Genomic DNA, 20,131 nt, shown 5'->3' with positions numbered 1-20,131 from the left:
GTATTACACTGTTGCATTCAGCAAGAATGTCTCCTTGAGCAAGTCGGGTCTCATGAGAAAGAATTTACTACGGCTACACATACATAGCTTCTGGAAAAGTACAGCTTCGTGTCCTTCAGGAAAACAGCACATTGCACGTTAGAAAAATGCAGTTTAATATGAGACCAGGCAGCTAGGCTCAGACCCTAGCTAAGCTAAGGCCTAATGATTTAATAAACAAACTCCTAATACATGACTCTAATTACAATATGCTAGTACAAATTCAAAACATTAGTACATAATTAATTCATCATTAATAAGTTTCATTGGTCTTCGTATACATTGGTAGCCACTCACCGTGGGCACATTTCAAGCGTGTGCATTATTTTCTATGTTAACACATTTTCTATGCAGCTTCATCACACAATATATTGCAAGCTTTTCATGTTAATATTAATTTTAAAAGACACGCTCCAACAAGTGGCACAAGTCCCAACATTCCACTGCTTTTCTCTATGTTTCCTCCTTCTTAATTTAGAACATTTTACCCTCAGTGGGAGGAATGTTCCAATAGAATTATAGCCTGGCTCATAAATTGGCTAAAAGGCATTTAAACGAGTATAGCCCTCAACAGTGGCTAATGTGTTATATTAGTTTTTCAAGATGGATTTCGAAATGCATGATCCAGTATATTTAAGACTTCGTGAACAGGGCACTGTTGGTGAAGAGTTGAAACTAGGGAGGACATTCACGAAGATAAATTTACATACATAGATCAGTGTGCACATATGTTTAAACCTATGCATGGGTGTATATCTCTCCTCCTAGATGTTATTCACAAAGGGTGAGCAAAGATCTTTGCCTAGTCATAAGCATACTTGTCCACAGCCACTCACAACTTTAAATTTAGCACTAGACATGTATAGACATATTTGAGGAGTAAATCAACCAAATTCAGCTCTACATAATTTAGGAGATTTCCACCTATGCTATGCAGAACAATGAAAGGTCAAGAATAGGAACATGGGCATTAATAGAGGAAAATCACACTACACAGGACGACTGTGACATATGTTTATAAAAACATTTGAGAATTGCCTGGTATTCGAATTAATGAACATTTTTTCACTCTGCACCATTAGGAAAATAATATCTAGGTTTACCGAAAGGGCAAAGGCAAAATTGATCATGCTGAAATATCGTGCATCTCCTGCCAACTTTTAGAAAATGTCAGGCAACTTTTTGGTGTCACAGATTGTCAAACTACCAGTTTAGAAAATGTTTCACCTAATTGTTCGTCAAATTACCTGCACTCGAGAGAAAAATGCTGCGGATAATAGTATTTCCAGCTAGCCTATGCATCATATTTAGCGGCAATAATCATAATCAGAACATCAGTCCGTGTATATAAGAAACTCACAAAAATGGCGGATCTGCTTCTCAGGATGAGAACATGTTGCTGCAGCATTCTCCGGACTCGGCGATTCATATATTATATGATGATGATTAAGTATAATTCCTAATGATAGAAAATGCCATGGAAAATACTTTCTAATACGCTTTACCTAAAACCTTTCCAGACAGAAGAAATAGACAAACAAATTCATAAATTGATAAAAGTCACGTCCGGTTTTTTTTCCATGTAATATTTCCTGTGTTGTAGGAATTTTCATGTGACCTGAATTTTTAGACAGAATACGGATTCTAGCACAGAATCCTGTCTCGTTATAAAACAGTTTGTGGTCGTACTAATTGGGAAATGCAGGATCAGTTTCAAATTCAGTTCATGCAAAATTAATCAAGTCATGGGATACGCGGTATTTTGTGGATCAAGCACATCCCCTTTCGAGGTAAAGGTCACCGCACAGAACATGTGTTTCTTGCTGAGCCGCTCTTTAAGAAAATGCCAAAGACTACTTAAAACCTTTAATTCGTGTATCTTTGAACCATAACTAATCTTCTGCAGAACACAAAAACAAAGCCAGTGACGTCAGCTGAAGAGTGCTGCACAGCTATTGTGCCTTTTTTTCCTGCCCACGACTTTACCACAAACTGGTTTGAGAGTCCATGAACCACTGCACGCAGTGTCCCCTTCCTAGGTAATACTTTCAGTTCTCGCATATCGTTCCGCCAAATTGGCCTCCTGTATACTGTATTGTTGTTCACCACCATTACAATGACTACATACGTCATTCAAAAAATTAACCCTATTATTTCATCCAGCGTAAAACAATCTCACATTAAATGGCATGCAAGCCTGTAATACTTTATTTACGTACATGAAATATTTCGATTTGCGCTTCAAAGGCTCTTTTCGCGGAACGCCTCCACCTTTCTTTGCAGTTCACCTTACAGGTCTTTAACATTCTTCATTGTTTCGAGCACCATTCCAAAATGGCTTCCAAAACTTCAGTTAAAATATTCATTGCGAGGTGTGAGGTCTCACAGCGGTTTATACACAGTTATCACATATATACTTTCATCTGGGTATTTATTTCCCTTTGCTCTCAATTGGCCTATTGATCTAGAGAAGACCAAGGCCCATATTTATACTTTTTGACACAAATCAGCGGCTGGGCAGATTTGCGTCAAAAATTTTACCGCTGGCTAACGCCATTCGAACGCATCAGCTGGGCGCCTTATTTATGGAATGACGTTAGCCGGCACTGCGGCCTGGTTAGCATCAAAATAAATGACTCTAACCGGGCAGCGGAGGCGAAGGGAAGACTGGGGGTTGTGCTCCAAAGAATGGTGCAAGTCAGATTAGTGTCAAAAATATTGGCTCTAACCTGACTAGCGCCTTTTTTTTATGCACAACCCCCATGGAAATGACTCCTGTCTTAGCAAAGACAGGAGTCATGCCCCCTGCCCAATGACCATGCCCAGGAAACTTCTGTTGCCTGGGCATGGCAATTGGCCACAGTGGCATGTAGGGGGGCTCAAGTTAGGCCCACCCTATGCCACTCTAAAAAGAAAAATAAATTATACTTACCTGCTCTCACCTGCACTCACCATGGATGGGTCCACCCATCCATGGGTGTCCTCCAGGGGTGAGCTAGGGTGGCAGGGGTTGTCCCTGGGTGCAGACAAGGGCACCTGTAGACTGCTTCCTTGGTCTCCCACCATGGAAAAGAGTCCACAGGTCGCTTAACGCCTGCCCTGACCCAGGCGTTAATTTTTGACGCAAATCGGGATTTACGTCATTTTCCGGCTCCGCCTCCCAGCCGTGCGCCATTTTTGCCCCGTTGGATAAATACGGCGCACAGGTGTTTAAGTCATTTTTTGGATGGGAACGCCTACCTTGCATGTCAGTAACGCAAGGCAGTTTCACGCATCCAGAAAATGACGCACACTGAGATATTTTGACGTTAGCGAGGTCTAGAGTCAAAGTATAAATATGGTCTTAGTTTTGTGCCGAATTTGTGTAAAAAAATGACGCAAATCCGGCGCAAGCAGAGTATAAATGTGGGCCTATGATATCCAGCTACGTGTAGAAACTCCCAAATAACACCAACCACCCACCAACTCCTGTCTTCTACTAGATAATCAGATGGCTAGGTGATGACCTACTCCTCAACATCAAATGATTCCAAATGCACTTTATAGCTCTAGTTATTCTTAACAAGCTGAATGCTTCAAGAGTCAATGCTACAGGTATGCACCTACGTTAGTATCCCACCATGGTCCAAGTTGCTTGGAGGTGGACGAAATATGGCATGGGGCACTTACAAACCTTGTAGAAAAAAAAAATACACAAATTAATCAATAAGTAAACAAACATGCTGTCTTCCTAGTGCCTTACAGCCATGTGCTACCAGTTAGAGAGTATCATGCTATGAACTTAAATGTTGTACATGACATTTGTTTGTTAAAGCTAGAACTCCACCCTTCATTTTCTCTTACGTTTGACTCTTTGTTAACTTTTAAAAATATAATTTCACTGTCCATTTCACCAGTATTTTCTGTTTCACATCATGCCTCCTCTGTAATAAAAGCCAATTTGGTCAAGATCAGTGCTTCAAATGGAAAAATAGAAGTGCAGGTACTCTGTAACAAAGTACCTGCTTGTTTCTGAGAAGTGCCGGTACTCTCCAATGAAAAGTATTACGTTTTTCTTGAGAGTGAAGGTACTCTTCTTCTCAAAATAAAAAAGTGTCGGTACTCGATACCGGACAGTACCGGCCCATATAAAGCACTGGTCAAGATCCAACTTAGTATTAAGGGTTAACCTGCTTTTAACCTAGGATGACACATGACCACATTCTAGGGCTGAAACCCAAGCTGGGTCTCAACCAGGTGAACTTTTGTATACATTGACTTTGGACTTGAGAAGGCCATCCTGAGTGGAGCCACAGACCTGTGCATCTTATGTGAAAAGATTTTCGGCGCTCTAGGCACATTGCATTTTTCAGTTGGGGCTCTTTCCTTTTTCTCTAGGAAAAAAAAACCTTGTTAGGCCATTTCTTTAAATCTAGTGCCCTCTTGTAGACATTTTGGCAGTACCTTAAGGCAGCTGCACATAGAGGTCATAATGCAGCACAAAGCTTTGATACCAGACCTGCAGCACAGCTGCAGACCTGCAACACAACTGGAATTGCAGACACTACATACAAGACAGGAAATGATGATATGTGGGACACTTCATAATTGAAGATACCTAGGCCCTGATTTATACTTTTTGGGGCAAAACTGCACTAACGCAGTTTTGCACCAAAAAGTTTAGCACCGGCTTGCACCATTTCTTTGCACCAGCCGGGCACCATATTTATGGAATGGTGCAAGCCGGTGCAAAGGGAAGGCTAGTGTAAAAAAAATGACGTTAGTCCAGTTGGGCTGGCAGTATGGAAGAAGGGGGATTTGCACCAAAAAATGACGTTAGGCAGGTTAGAGTAAAATAAAAAAATCTAACCTGCCTAGATTCATTTTCTAATGCAAAACCATCTATACCACATGCCGTCTGTCTTAGAAAAGACAGGAGTCATGTTCAACACCCTGTGCCATGTATGAGGCCCATTTCAGGGCCCCCTATGGCCCTTTAAAAAATAAAATATTTACCTGTACTTAGCTGGGATGGGGTCCCCCATCCTACGCTGTCCCTCTGATGTGGGTGGGGATGTCCCTGGGGCATGGGGAGGACACCTGTGGGCTTATTCCATGGTGTTCTACCATGGAAATAGTCCCACAGGTCCCCTAATGCTGCCCTGACCCAGGCGTTAAAAAATGAGGCAAAGCAAGCTTTGCACCATTTTTTGACCCCTCCTCCCTCCCGTGCACCATTTTTGCACGGGAGTATAAATATGGTGTTAAGGCCATAGAGCCTACCTTGCATCTCATTAAGGCAAGGTAGGTTTCCACGTCCAAAAAATGACTTTAACTCCATAAATTAGGTGTTAGACAAGTCTAGGACCAAAGTATAAATATGGAGTTAGTTTTGCACCGAATTAGAGTAAAAATGACACTAATTCGGTGCAAACAGAGTATAAATATGCGTCCTTTTTTGACACAAATGCGGAACTAAAAAAGTATGAATCAGGCCTCTAGTGCCTTATTTAGGGTTTTGGGTATGCAGGACATTAGTCAAAAAGTACTAGATGTTCGGTAGACCGTATTATGAGTGCATTGATGTCAAAGACAGTCTGAACACAGTGGGCAGAACATTGCACATTTTGGTGAATTCCTTGGTCTGCCAAATTCTGAATTGGGCCATTAACACTTAGATAAAGTGAGTGCTTTTACTTAGTCATTGCCAGTTAGACTGAATAGGATGCAGTATTTACCACACGTAGTAAATACTATTTTCACGCAACTCGTAATTCCGCTTGTTTGCAGAGGGATAATAATTTAGCCCTGCATTTGTAATGAGGGCCCAGTAGGGCAGACTCCATCTGACCTACTAACCACCTGGCAAGTAGATCGCGATAACGCACAATGTTAATTTATAAATCAACATTCACATTGGGATCACCAATCTCAGTTGATAAAACACACATAATTTTCACTGGTAAAAGATGACCGTTGAGCTTTGTGCTTGGACAATATCTGGCGCTCAGTCTAAAAAATAATAAGAATTTCAAACAAGTAAGCTCTCAGCAGGATATATTAAAACGTACTATATAATGTTACCACTGAGTAAGAAAGAGGAGCTATATACAACTGATGTTAATTTCTAAAAGCATACAAAAATTGGCCTTAAAAAGATAATTGTTATTGGTTTAGGATATAGTATACCGAATTAGGAAAAACGGGTTATTGTTTGTCAGCTGTTCGTAGAAAATGGGGCAACAGTTATTAATGACTTACAGCTCGAAAAAGTAGCGATTTTTTTTTCTTAAGAAATTTTATGCAGATTTTCATCATTTGGTATATCTATCTATCTATCTATCTATCTATCTATACAAACATGCATTTTATATTTATAGCTATGGAGTAGGGGAAGGTTGTGTCCATCCCCACTCCGGTTCTTTAACCGTCAGTCTGTCGCCTGGATGTAGTAGTATGTCTATGCTTACACAGTAATTATGGAGGTATAGAAATGGCCCCAAATGCACGAAGAGAAGAAGATTTACCATTTGAAAATCGCACAAAACCTGCCTCTCACAGTTAACACCAAAGGTTGTAAGTGAAAAATGTTTTCCCAGTGCTATAGTGGGACTTCTTGACAGAGTAGGACAGGGCCCAAACCTTCTCCACTTGGGCCTAGAAGGGTGAGCATGTTGCAACCTCTCGCGTTCAGAGGCCCTCTATTATAAAGCACTCTAGTGCCCTAGGGCAGCTGTTCTTAACCCTTTTGCTTCTGTGGACCTCCACTGAATCACCACAGGAAGCTGAGGACCCCCACCTAAACAATTTCTACAACTAGCTCCTCGAAACAATACAAACATACAGAAACAAATATCCATCAAACAAATACACACAATATGAAAAATGCTATTTAATTTACAATACCAAAAAAATTACAAACTTAAAAAAATCAAAGGTTAATTTCTAAAATCTAAAATAGATTACCACTTTTTCTTTTTTGCTCCTATTGTATGATTGTTTTTGTTGGTGATTACCAGTGCTTTGAATGAGGTCTCAATCACCAATAAAAGATTATAGTTGCTTCTTTTTGCACTGATCCCATAAATCAAGATAAGGTTGCCATCTTATGTTTTAGCCTCCAATTTCAAATTCCTTCATATTAACAACATGTTTTAAAATTGAAAATGTTTAATTTAGCTTTTTGGATGTATATACTTTATTAATATGCAAATATAATTTAATTTTCCAAATAGTCTTGGACACCAGGAGAAAGCATCGCAGTCCCCAGGTCACTAACCACTACCCAAAGGCCATGTTTGTGGTATAGCAAGGCCATGCATACATAAATAAAAATGTATACTGTGCACCTCCACAGTTGTTCCTCTTTAGCTAGTATATCCATATAGAGATTTAATAATTTTATTTTGCTTGCTTCCATTGACTTAAAGAAAGCCTTCTTTTACCAAATCACATTAAATAAAATGTCAATTTCCATAGTACACAACTGTAAAAGCTGGCCTGAAAGAAATAGCAGTATGCATGTCGGTCTGGAATGACACAAACATAACATTTACATGTTTTATTAGCGTCTTCTTCATTTTCTTTTGCAGTCATTCATTCCTAACTGTACTTTACAATACAGGGCAACTACTAATAACGCTCTTTCAGCCATGCTTTCTGAACAGGGCCCATGAGTCCTGTGCAAACGGCTCAATCAGTGTCTAATTTCAACAAACAACCTTTTGGGTTATTTAGACCAAGGTTTAAAGCGGGAAAGTGTAATTGCAAGATTCAGAATGTAAAGTGCTCTTGGACTAAAATCAAAACTGACTGTGAATGTTGCCTAGGACTACAGTACATCACTGGCAATCTGCTCTGCCATTAATCAAAATGATTGCAATCTGTAAATGATAATTACAGTTTAAAATGTTTGTTTACACCATATAAACAAACAACCCTAACAACACAAGCCTGGCTTGAAGCTGCAAGTCACAGACATTGCATTGGTCAACGTGAGGCAAAAAAATGGCTGCCAGAAAAGGAGGCAACGGTCTGTCATATAACAATTTTCCTGCATGCTTGCAACTTTTTCCCTCCAAGGCATGTACTGCTGCCCTGGCCCTGGTCAGAGCCACTGTATTTAAAAAAAAAACGATCTGATATCAATTCTGTCTCTCCCATTCAGCACGGTGGAAATGCTTTCACCACGTGAAGATATTGACAAAGTGCCCCACAGTACAATAGCATACTGTCAGATTCAACATGACAAGTACCTCTGATATACTGTGATTTTTCTGTAGAAAAAGACGGGACCAGTTTTGTGATGTTCTGTGCAAAACTGCTGGGATTTGCATGATGATCTTGCTTTGAGTATGCACCGACTATAGAGGTGGCAGACTGGTGGCATGTACACAGCACATTTGACATTTCTTAGGACAAAGCAATGAGAGGCACCTCGTTGATAGAAAGCAGAGAAGACAGTCAAGACTTAGGTAATTTCATGAAGGAAAGCACTCTGACCCACGCACTTCAAAGAAGTCTTGAACAGACAAATACCAACAAGTGATGCAGACATCCAAGAAGCGGAGGCAGACTTGGATGTGAACACTGCCGCACCACAGAAAGAAGTAATCATCACTGCCATCTAATCTCTCATGAATGGAAAAGCTCCTGGCCAAGACACCTTGATTGCAGAAATATTCACAGCAGACCCTGAAACATCACCCAAGATCCTCCAACTGCTCTGTATAACGATTTGGGGGGAAAGAAAGTACCAGAAGACTGGAACAAAGGCATCAGCTTCAAGATTCCAAAGAAGGGTGTGTTAACCAATTGTAACAAATGGCATGGAATCACTCTTTTCTAATCCCAAGTAAAATCCTGGAAAAAAATCATTATACAGTACATTTCTCATAGCATAGGCGAGCAATTAAGAAAAAAAACAGGCTGGGTTTCACAATCACAGAGGGTGTGTGGATTAGATCATACTCTAAGCAACATCATGGAGCAGTGAACAGAGTGGAAAAGAGAACTGTACCTCAAATTCAAAGTTTAAGAAAGCCTTTGAGAGTATCCATTGTGATATGCTATGAAGAATACTGAGAGCCTATGGCATCCCACAGCAGATAGTTCTCTTCATCAACGTTTTACAGGATAAATGTACCTGGAGGGTGGTAGATACTGAGCTTCGAAGTCAAGACTGCTGTGAGATAACTATGCATGAAGTCTGTGTTGCTCTTCAATCTAGTCATCGATGGGTGATGCGATGCACAACAGAAGACCAAGCCAGAGTCATCAGATTGACCATTTCCCACACTGGAGTATTTTCATTATGTGGATGACCTAGCCTGACTCTCTCACATATAGCAGCAAATGCAGGAAAAGACACCTTGCCTTAATATTTATCCACAGCATATGGGCCAGAAGATCAACAAGAAGAAATCAGAAGACATGCCACTCAACATCCCAAACCCTTCACCAATCAAGGTGGATGGAGAGGACCTAGCGATAACTGAGGATCACCTACCTCGCAAGTACTATCAGGCATGATGGAGGGGCAGGCAGTAACATCAAGTGCAGAATGAACAAGGCCAGGAATGCCTTCAACAATGTGTGGAGGGCATCTCAGTACAGCACCAACACCAAGCTGATGCTTTACCAGAGTTGTGGTTTGTCCACACTCTTGTATCGATCAGAATGCTGGAAGATGACAAAAAGCGTCATTACCAAAATCTCATCCTTCCACATCAATAACCTAAGACTTTTATGCATTTTCTGGCTGCAAACCATCTCTAACCAGGAACTCCACACCATACACAAGCAAGAGAGCATGAATGCGATCATTATGAGAAAAAGTGGAGATGTATAGGAATCACATTGGAAGAGAACACACATAAGGTCAGCGCTAGGTGCAACGGCATGAACAGCCCAGGAAAGACAGTGGATGACAGTGTTGCTCATGACTTACTTCTAGACATCAAGCCTTGAGGCTGTGGGGAAGCAGAGTCCAAAAGCATCAGTGTTGGAGCCACCAGAATTGCCACGCCCAAACACGTTGGTTCAGCCTTTGGGAGTGGCTCAGAGAGTGCCAGAGCTGTACTAAATATATTCAAGGTGGACAGATGGAATGCTTCGACCTGCGCAGGGTCAGTGAAATGAACAAGGGATTCCATGCTGGGCCATTTGGAATCGACTCCAAGCATGAGGAAGAGCCCAGCATCAAGGAACAGTGCTGTGGCTCTGTACGGTCTCACAAGCTGGATCTTTTCTTGGAGGAGCAGGATTTATCCTTCAGATGGCATTTTTTGTGTTTCTTGTGGAAATACCTCTTGGGAGATTTACCTGGAGGTGAACAGCTAAGCTTTGGCTTGTCCCTGCAGGCATTAGCGAAAAACAACTCAGAATCCTGATGCCCATCAGGTGCATCAGGAATCACAAACTGCATGCAATGGAGTAATGGCTGGAGCCAAGAAGCCACACGCAGATGTCAATTAGATCTGAAGGGAACATCTGCTTGCATCTCTTACAATAGGCCTTGAACCCTCTAAACCTCATATTAAGTCATTTGACATAGAAACTGGTGAAGAAGAGGAATTTTGGTTGGTAGAGAACGAGAATGCCATATCACATTGTACACACATTGTCACCTATTACAGGCCAGTTTATCCATGACTGGCTGGCAGAGTTGTGGCTGAGCCCTCATATGACCACCTGGTGCTACTGGAGAGCTACAGCTGGGGTTAATGGTATCCAGACCAGTTGGACACCAGGCAAGATACTCTTAAGGTGAGGAATCTGTATCCATCAGAAAATTTGTTTTACTTTTAACACATGCAGAAGGTCTTGGTGGATTGAATGCTTGTGCAGAAGAGGATATAACAGATCAGGATGTAATCATACAAAGGAACACTTTGCCAAAATTGACCGTAATGAAATTCTAAACAAAGAAAAACTCACTGCCATAGACAACACGCCCATTCATTTCATTACTCACTATAACACTGGGCATCAACACATCCACAAACTGCTCCAAAAACATTGGTATTTATTCACAAAGAATCCTTCAATTTCATAGAACATTAAACCTTTTCCTCGGATGGGCTTCAAAAGAGCCCCCAGTCTTAGGGACAAAATATGCTCTTCATTTTATCAGGAAAGGAAAACAACTAAAAACTTTTTGAAACAAACTACATACCAGTAACATTTGCTCAATTTGTAAACTGGGCCTTTCTAAATCAAAAGAGGTTATAGTCAATGACCAACATTTTTCAATACGTCACTTTATTAACTGTGAAAGTACTAACATAATATATTCCATCACTTGCCCACGTGACAAGGTCTTCATAGGAACCACAATCAGAGTCTTAAAACTGAGAATACGAGAGCACTATGACAGCATACAAAAGGATGATTTGAGACATCCATTGGTAGAACATTTAGTAAAATGTCACCCCTTCACATGGACTTTCAAATTCTGTAGTCTACTCAAAATTAAACAACACCTGCAACTAAAGCTGCGAGAATGTGAAAGCACTTTTATTATTTGTTTTTTCACAGTTCAACGTGGTCTTAACAAAGATGCAGAATGGCACATCTGTCTCCAATGAATCAATGGATGAAGATTGACATTACTGCCTTCTTCAATGAACACTGCACTACATATACTGTTTACTTTGTGGACAATGCAATTAGAATACTGAAAGAGTGGGAAGATATGTACAATGTCTGGTCTATACTTGAATATGTTGCTAACTATATCATTTTACAGGCAGCATGTAACAACTGGAATCCATTACTCTAAAGGAGGACCTGGACACTATCCAGACCTATACATGAATATTGTTGGGACCCATAGAATGCCATACCCAGCACACCAAAAAATTTGTATGGGAAAGAATTTTCCTAAAACAATTTTCTTCTGTGGGATAGTAATAACTAGTAGCATTTTCTTACTCAAGATAGATGATATGCTAATACTTTTGATACAACTATTTATCTTGACCCTTAAGTATTGGGGACCCGATTCCAATAACTATTGTCTGAAAATACCTTTGGTATTTCCAAGGGACGGAGAATTAATGAATCTCGGCAGACACCCGTACTTGACATTTAAATTACATACACCCTCTCTTCTATATTATATAGCACCATTCTGTATTTTCACTTCCAACTTTATTGCTTTCTCAATTCCTTCACACTTGAATAGTTTACCTCAGTGATATTAATTATTAATTTCCTTCATGATGGCAAGAACAAGGATCTGTTGTGTCCAGCCTCTGGGACATGATAAGTAAGTAGGACTCTGATCATAAAAAGGACAATTGTTGGTATAATTAATTTCCCTACAGAAACCTGTAGTGTCCCACCCCTGGGACATGATAAGTAAAGTAGGACTACACTTGTAACACTGAATTATGCTGGACCGAATATGAGGCATGGTAAAAAATAACTGGGATTCATGGTTGGAATATATTGTTTTTATTGTTTACAGTAAGAAAAGCATGACTCGTGTCCCTGCTGCCTCCCATGAATGTATACATCTCCCTTTCCCTTTGACTTCACTATCGTCTCTCCCTCACAATAGCCTTTCCATCATGGCCGCTGGTACCACGTACCTGCAATGATCCTCGCTCATGCTATGAGAACAGAAGTAGGACGACAGGCTCAGATGTAAATAATTATGGCGTTGGATTAACACGCTGGATTTAGCCCAGAATGATTCTTGCTCGTACAAGATAGAATCACATTTACAAAACTGGTGGGGACCCGATGAAACGGGCATAAGCCTCTCCCTTGGGGTTACAAAATATTTTATTCACTCAATGCAACAAAAAGAGCAATGTTTGTCCTGATTTTGATCATATATGTAACCATCTAAGAATAGTGTGTAGAAATGCACCTTGTTTGAAATTAATTACTGATGGCTCAATTATAGTTTTAATTATCATGGATGTTCATTTACAAACTGTGAAATGTATGATGATGCCTGATCATGGTTATGAATGTGACAATGTCAGCTGATTATTTCTGGACAGTGATATGTTTCCACAGCTCTCCATTAACATATTGAAATATTAGACAATGATTGTGTACATTTCTCTTATTTAGACTGAATACATTGACCAGATTATATGCGCTTTCAAAAATAGTTTAAAAATGGACCATCTTAATGATGATTCATAGGTGTGATATGTTTTCGACTTTGGTCACCCTAAGGTGCTGTAGTATTATAACAGCATGCAGTAATGGAGTAATTTAATAGCATGCAGTAATGCACCCACAATAAGAGTTATCATCAACCTGGATCATAATTATACTGTGCCAACACCTCCCCTATTAATCATGTGTGTTTTTAATCTGCATGACTCACCTTTGATATTTAAAGAAAATCTGGGCACAACCAATTGTCTTGGGATTTCTCTATATTTTTCACAAGTGGTGATAGATTTAATCTTTCTTCTCTTCTTATTTTGCACTGGATGTACTGGATATATCTAAGGACTTCTCCACGGACATCACAGGACTAAGTTTGTTTTTCCCAAAAACTATTTTGTAAAAACTGATTGCAACATTATTTTTCAGCCTTGAAAAAGCCCCAGGTAGATAGACCCTAGGGGTGAAACATGTGTCGGCTTTCTGTGGCTCTCTGCTCAGTTGTGCACCAATAAACACATTTTGGATCTACCACTTTGACTCAATGTGCCAATTCTGCAACTCAAATCGATACGTTATAAGATTGGATTCCTATTGGACACACTGTGGGTATCTCAATCCTTCATACTTCCTTGGTGGTTAATGCCTGATTATTCTTCTTCAGAGGTTTTTGAGTCTTGGGACACAAACAGAGTGTTCCCAAGTTTTTTGATGCTTTTTCTAATAACTAGTGAAGGTATGATGCTTGTATGGTGCTCAATATGGTGATATTAAGGAAGAATGTTGCTACTTCATTTTGGAATCTCTTGTGCTTGTTGGAGACATGTTTTTTTATGTTCTTTGAAGGTTTCCATTATGTCTCCAAAAAGATTGCAATTGTGTTTTTCATTGGGATATTTCCATAATGTGACTTTTTAGGTGAAGTAAATTTTCTTGTCATTGGGTTTGTCAGTGACTCATAAACGTCTTGCAGTCTTTCAAGTCTTGCTGCGTCTGTTACATTTTTCCTTAATGAAGCTACAAGTTTGAGGCTTTCACTAAGATTGATAGTTTCCTCTTTATTGCTTATTACTGAGGGTGAACATGGTGACGAAGTTTGATTCAATTGTGTTATTAGAGCTGTGTGTAAATGTCACAAAATCGGTATGGAGTTTAAAGGTTAGTGGAAAAGACAGCACATCCTTCCATCATCATTACTGTTTTTTAGTACTCCAGAAACAATTGGGATTGTTCAATTTGCCATCTCTCGCTATCATGTTCACGACAATGATAGATACCTTTTTTGGCCTATCTCTCCAGACTTCTCCTCAAAGAGATCAGTGGTGTCGACATAATTACCTGTGGAATCACTTGGAGAGAAAGGTCACTACCACTGAAAAGAGTTTAGGAAAGTATCAGTATCGGAGCCACCAGACTCTCCATTTACCCATGCTTCTTTGATCTTCTTTCCTTTGACATTCAGAGGACTGGACAAAAATCACATCACGTCAACACCCACATTAGTCCCTCACAATGCTTCATTTAAAATAAACAGTTGGATTGCCCTGGTGTGCACTATTTCTAAGTCAGCTCCTAAGTGCTGGTTGAGGTAGAATGCCGTCCCTGCACCTAAGGCAGGGGCACTGGGAGAGGCAACCACTACAGATGGGTCAATCCCTAGGAATGGCCTAGCTCATCTCCAGAGTCTGTGTTGCCCCAGAGGGTGACGCTTCATCCAGCTGCGGCACCCATTGCTTCACACACCAGCCAGACTGACCTAACCCATAGAGTCAATCCTTATTCGAAAGTTATGGGTCTGATTTGCTGACTTCCTTCACCCACATTACTCCAAAACACTAGAGTGTGTTTCACTTGAAGACCAGCACCAAATATGGATATGGCCTGGCACAAGACGTCCACAATCTCCCCAGGATTTTCAAGGACCAGCAAGAGATCACTGGACTCTGCCCCAACCGCAGCGCTTTCCAAGGCTCTCGGGGTGAACCCATTCTAAGGATCCCTGCCCTACGCAAAGAAAAGCACTCTTCGTGGGGCTCCCACGGGCCTTGCAGGATCATTTGTGTTACCTCACTGGATGACGCAAGGATGCCTGTCTCTGTTACACTGGTTGTGGAATCTGAATCTGACTCCCTTTTTATCAGCTGAGGGCAACGAACGCCATCACCCGTTCTTTCCGACTGACCCATCTTTAACTCCTGTTAACATGGAACCCTTGACCACTTTAACCCTAACATTTCTCATTTGAATATTTGCTACTATTACCAAGATTTGCATCTGTAATTAATCCACCCGGGACCTCGCCCCAGGCTCTTGGGCACACCACACTGGCCCTCTTACATGTTGCATCTTGGTCTCCCCAAATCTCCGCGCTGGCGACAGATGGGTATGGGCCAAACTTTCCAGCACCATCCATTTCCTGAGTTATTTGATTCAGCAGGTGAGTTACACACTACTTAGCAGATTCTGACTTCCATGGCACCGTCCTTCTGTCTATATCAACCAACACATTTTCTGGGAGTTGATGAATATCTTCTTTAGACTCCTTCACCTGAAGTCAGGTTCATCCTGCAGCACCAGTTCTGCTTACCAAAAGTGGTCCACTAGGCACTCTCATTGGAAGCGAGTCAGGCTTTTTACCCATTAGAAGTTTGAAAACAAGTTGAGATTGTCTCAACCCCAAGACCCTTAATAATTTGCCTTGTCAGATAAAACTTGGGTTTCCAATCACCAGCTATTCTGACGGAAACTTGGGAATCAATCATATTTTCATTTGCCCATGTACCCAGGTCGGATGACCAATTTACATGTCAGGACCACTACAAATCTCCACCAGTTTCCTCTGACTTTGTCCTGCCCAGGCATAGCTCACCATCTTCTGGGTCCTATCACACACATTCATGGTCCACCTCCCCGACAGAGTGGGCAAGACAGGCTGATGATGCGCCCGTTGTAAGGCCAAGAAAGAATCCCATCTCAGTCAGCACAAACCACCTTTACCTTCATTGTTCCACAGGTTTTCAGCTGGCCCTGCGATGTGTGCATGTATTAAACTCCTTGGTCCGTGTTTCAAGATGGGTCAGGTGAGTAACAAATATCCCTAGCACCCACTGTCAACTGGCATGGGGTTTACTGCCTGGTGCTGGGAGGAGGTTGCCCCGTCCCACTTCCTGCCAGGGGCCGTAAATCTCTTGCTCAGAATGGAGAGCCACCTGCCACCATGAAGCCTTTCCAGCCGACCCAGGGTTGGGCATGGCGCACCACCGCAGTTGAGATGTATCCAGCAGGTGCAGGTGCACCCAGGTAGCGGTCCTGCAGAGAGGATCTATCCTTCCAGGTGACTGAACTTCCTCCTGTGTTGAATCCTTCTGGGCATACTGCATGCATCCCACCCTTTGGCTTCTTGGCAGTTTCACACCTTCTTGAATTCTCTCTTTAAAGTTCTTTTAACCTTTCCCTTACAGTACTTGTTGGCTAGCAGTCTCTCCCCTTACATAGAGTTTGCCACCACAATGGGCTGCACTTCTAAGCAATCCAAATCTAACAAAACCTGATGTTAGCAGGCCAAAGGCCGTTACCAACCTACCACTGTCCCCACGGTAAGCCTCAGTTGGAAGAAATTTGGCACCCTGTCTTACCCGGTGGTCAGTCTTCTATATGGCACATTTCTCACATCCACCACTGGGAGGGGATTCCTTGTTAGTTTCCTTTCCTCTGTAATATGCTTAAATTCAGTGGGTTACTGAGCCATGGGGGAGCAAGGCTGATTCCCTGGCTGTAGAAGAGGGGGACCCTGTTTCGTGTAGGGTGTCACACTAGTACACCCTTTCCCAAATCAGAGAATAAATCCCTCAGGGTCCAAAGTGGAAAGCAGCAAACAAGACCAAGCAGGGGACATCCTAACCTCAGCTGTGGAAAAGGGTACCTGAGGCTGTGAGTAAGGGCAGTGGTGGGACATCACAGAAAGATACACACAGTATTAAGCCGGGCACCCTGTTTTTTCAGGCCTGGGGAGGACCGGGTGCCCACAAGCCCCACCAAGGTGAGAAGGCTAAGTGTGCCTGTGGGGTACCTCTACGGTGGGATGAAGGCAGCCCTGTGATGGGCAATTAGAGTTCTGACCTTGGGAGGACAAAGGGAGCAGATCATCCTGCGACAGCCCCAGATGAACCTTGGGAGAGCCCCTGGGGGATTTACTTTCAAGTAACCCTCTTACAGGTGCATCCCCTGGAGCAAACCAGAGCAGCAAGGTGTGTTCAAAGTGTTGATGATCAATATGTGATGCAATTCACACTAATTATCACAGCTAGCTGCGCTCTTCATCAGTTTTCAAGCTGAGTGATCCACCGCCAAGAGTCACAGGATACTTTTGCAAAATTTGCCCAATTGCTGGTGCAGGCAAGAGGATGGCAGGACTAACCATTCATTACCCATCCTCTGGAAGTAGGCATCCATTTTTTAAGGAGTCATACCAGGTGCTCAACTTGTGAGCTCCACCCTGCCGCCATAGTAGGCGGCCAAGCAAAATGCTCCTGCAGCAGCACATGCTCCACTAGCGGCCCTCCAGGACAGGGCCGCATGAGTCTTGAAATCCCAGCCCGGTCACAAGGGACCAGACTATCAGGTACCTGGCAATGAGGGAGGGTTGCCCCACCTACACATCAGCCTTCTGCCACCCATTGGGCTGGTGGGAGCCAGAGCTCGACCACAACACATCGGGAGTCCCCAGCTTAGGAAACACACCTGAGCAGTGCTGCCGGGCTGGGTTCCCCTCACCCTGGTAGAAGGCAATGAGGGGAGATGTGCCAGGTTCCCCACATCGTCAAAGCAACTCACCATCTTCCCACTTGGCATACATGTGCAGAAGATTGATCGGCCGAGGCCAACTTCTTCTCAGAAGGTCTGGCTTTGTGGGGCATTGCATCTACACAGAGAGGAGCCAGGGATCCTTTGTGGCCCCAACTCTTTCTCATCCAGGCAGCGCTAATGCCCAGGACAGGCCACTCCTTGGTCACTCAAAACTCAGGCAGGCTTGGATCGGGCACAAGAGGGCCCAGGTGACAAGGCCGTTAGGGGGTCCAAACCTTGGGAGGCACTGTGATTCAGGTCCCTCTAGGAGTGAGCATAGGTTCTATCCCTGGAGGCTGACCATCACATCATGCCCTCCCTGAGTGGCCGGTGGTCACAGGCCCTGGTTCCTCCCATGTCGGTTGGGTTCTCCCAGTTGTAGGAGCCCCCCCAATTCCCAGTGTGGCAGAGGGGTCTCTGGTGACTGCTGGGCATCACGTAACTAGCAAGCATAGAGGAGTCTTGTTAGTAATTGGAATTAATTAACAAATTGCTCCAAAAAGTAGGAATGGCCATGCACCAGTACCCACAGAACTGAGAAAGAGCTTACAAACTGTCAATTCTTTCTGTGGTTTTGCCAGGTGAGGTACCTGTGTTGAGTCAAATTAAGCCAGAGACTCCAATCCTAGTAGTGTCCTTCCATCAACTATGATGGTATCTGGTAGTCTTTGAACCTCTGGCTTTCATTCCTGTTTAATTAAAACATTCTTGACAAATGTTTTTGCTTTGGTAAGTCTTCTAACCGTCGAAGAATTTCACCTCTAATGGCACAATACAAATTCTTCAGGCTGTTCCTTTTTAATCATGTCCCCAGATCTAAAAACAAACAAAATAGAACTGGAGTCCTATTCCATTATTCCTAGCTGACGTGTTCAGGCAACCAGTCTGCTCTGAAATTTCTTTCAAAGTAAATGCTTTGGACTCCCAGGATACTCAGTCAAGAACATCAAGTGAGCTCCGAGAGGCTCGCACTGACTGGGAGAGAATGTAGCTCGACTTGCTGCAGACCCCCAGCTCAATCCTAAGATCCTACTATGACCTTTTAACTACAGCAACTTTAATATACTCTACTGGAGATGAAGTCACCACGGCTGCTGGCAAACGACGCACCCTCCAATAGATCCTCATTAAAGTCCGCTCTGTCCAACTGCAGGGCCTTAAAAGTGTATTTGAACTTTTCAGTGCTACCTCCCCAAGTCATAGTGGGTAATTTACCTGCTTGCTGCCTTCCTTGCCTGTGGTAGCTGTTTCTACGGAACTGAACCCTGATTCCACATTACTCATGGTCACCATGGTGAGTGCCGTCAAAAGTTGATAGGACAGACATCAGAATGTATTGTTGCCATCATGGGGACATGAAATCATCCCAAGGTTATCCAGATTTACCAAAACAGCCAGTCAAGCCCGGACTGGTGCACAGGCTCTGTGGGGTCCAGTCTGCTCCATGGCAATGGAAAGGAGAGGTGTGCCAAGGTGCAGCTTCAGCAAGACACAGACGTACTAACCTCAGCAGCCTGGACACCCTACTGAAATGAGCAGCTGCAGCAATATGCTGGATGGAGAAGGGCGATAGACAGGAATGCTGAGTCCAGACCAGACAAGAGTGACTCAACCCCATGCACTCAGATCGGATCAATGGGGAGGCACAACAAGCTGTAGGCTGCTTGGCCTTCTCTCTGCTAGGTAGCCTCCACAAAAAACAGACCCCACAGGCAGACAGTCCAGGTGGGGTGGGAGCTATTTGACTGAAACAACTGCAAAGGCAGTCCAAGTAGCCTATCCCTCAATGGACAAAGTGTGCCCAATCACTCAGAGTACAGTGCTGGCTGAACTGGTCCATGAGCAGGCAGCTCGGCACAGGGATGTAAGCTTCCCATCTCTTGCATGCTCTCCATGAAGACAAGCTTGAAAGAAAGGCTATCTGACAAGACTGCAAGGTAGGAGCAGAGTAGCCCCAGGGAGCCTCAGCAACTCCAGCCAGGGGAGGACTTCTAGCTGCCGGACCGTGTCCCGGGCACTTTGCGACTCAGCAGACCTAGGAATGGAACTCAGGGAGGAAGGCTTCCTACTCCGGAATAGCTGGATCTCTTAGCAGGTACTGGGTTGAAGTTTCTTCATCCGGCTAAGTAGATGG

At 42.8% G+C, this 20,131-nt stretch overlaps 1 long non-coding RNA gene and 1 pseudogene across 1 annotated transcript in view; both read right to left on the bottom strand.

Annotated features, from left to right (window-relative positions):
• Positions 1-1,543, bottom strand: part of LOC138249152 (uncharacterized) — a 48,013-nt gene extending 46,470 nt beyond the window's left edge. Inside the window, exon 1 of the long non-coding RNA XR_011194752.1 lies at positions 1,400-1,543. This is a non-coding gene — a long non-coding RNA (uncharacterized lncRNA). The remainder of the gene's footprint in view (positions 1-1,399) is intronic.
• A 15,810-nt stretch (positions 1,544-17,353) lies between these two features.
• Positions 17,354-17,507, bottom strand: LOC138252442 (5.8S ribosomal RNA; annotated as a pseudogene).
• Between the last annotated feature and the right edge of the window lie 2,624 nt (positions 17,508-20,131).

Source organism: Pleurodeles waltl, chromosome 8 (genome assembly GCF_031143425.1).
Source record: "Pleurodeles waltl isolate 20211129_DDA chromosome 8, aPleWal1.hap1.20221129, whole genome shotgun sequence".
Lineage (NCBI taxonomy): Eukaryota > Metazoa > Chordata > Amphibia > Caudata > Salamandridae > Pleurodeles > Pleurodeles waltl.
The sequence above is the reverse complement of the archived record's forward strand: the minus strand, read 5'-3'. Positions and strand labels throughout refer to the sequence as shown.